Source organism: Mus caroli, chromosome 14, assembly GCF_900094665.2.
Source record: "Mus caroli chromosome 14, CAROLI_EIJ_v1.1, whole genome shotgun sequence".
Classification (NCBI taxonomy): domain Eukaryota; kingdom Metazoa; phylum Chordata; class Mammalia; order Rodentia; family Muridae; genus Mus; species Mus caroli.
This window is the reverse complement of record NC_034583.1, coordinates 82,486,802-82,487,909: the sequence shown is the minus strand read 5'-3', so window position 1 is coordinate 82,487,909 and position 1,108 is coordinate 82,486,802.

Below are 1,108 nucleotides of genomic sequence, written 5' to 3'. Positions count from 1 at the left end.
CTAAAGAAAGAGATGCCCATGAACATACAAGAAGCCTACAGAACTCCAAATAGACTGGACCAGAAAAGAAATTCCTCCCGGCACATAATAATCAGGACAACAAATGCACTAAATAAAGATAGAATATTAAAAGCAGTGAGGGAAAAAGGTCAAGTAATATATAAATGTAGGCCTGTCAGAATTACATCAGACTTTTGACCAGAGACTACGAAAGCCAGAAGATCCTGGACAAATGTTATACAGACACTAAGAGAACACATATGCCAGCCCAGGCAACTATACCCAGTGAAACATTCAATTACCATAGCTGGAGAAACCAAAGTATTCCACAATAAAACCAAACTCACACAATATCTTTCCATGAATCCAGCCCTTCAAAGGATAATAACAGAAAAAAAAAAATACAAGGACGGAAACCAAGCCCTAGCAAAAGCAAGAAAGTAATCCTTCAACTAATCTAAAAGAAGACAGCCACAAGAACAGAATGCAAACTCTAACAACGAAAATAATAGGAAACAACAATTACTTTTACTTAATATCTCTTAATATCAATGGACTCAATTCCCCAATAAAAAGACATAGACCAATAGACTGGCTACACAAACAGGACCCAACATTTTGCTGCTTACAGGAAACCCATCTCAGGGAAAAAGATAGACACTACCTCAGAATGAAAGGCTGTAAAACAATTTCCAAGCAAATGGTCTGAAGAAACAAGCTGGTGCATCCATCTTAATATCTAATAAAATGGACTTCCAAACCAAAGTTTTCAAAAAAAAAAAAAAGGCAAGGAGGGACACTTCATACTCATCAAAGGTAAAATCCTCCAAGAGGAACTTTCAATTCTGAATATCTATGCTCCAAATGCTAAGGCAGCCACATTCATTCAAGAGACTTTAGTAAAGCTCAAAGCACACATTTCACCTCACACAATAATAGTGGGAGACTTCAACACACCACTTTCACCAATGGACAGATCATGGAAACAGAAACTAAACAAGAAATTAAAGACTTTTTAGAGTTTAATGAAAATGAAGCCACAACATACTCAAACTTATGGACACAATGAAAGCATTTCTAAGAGGAAAACTCATAGCTCTGAGTGCCT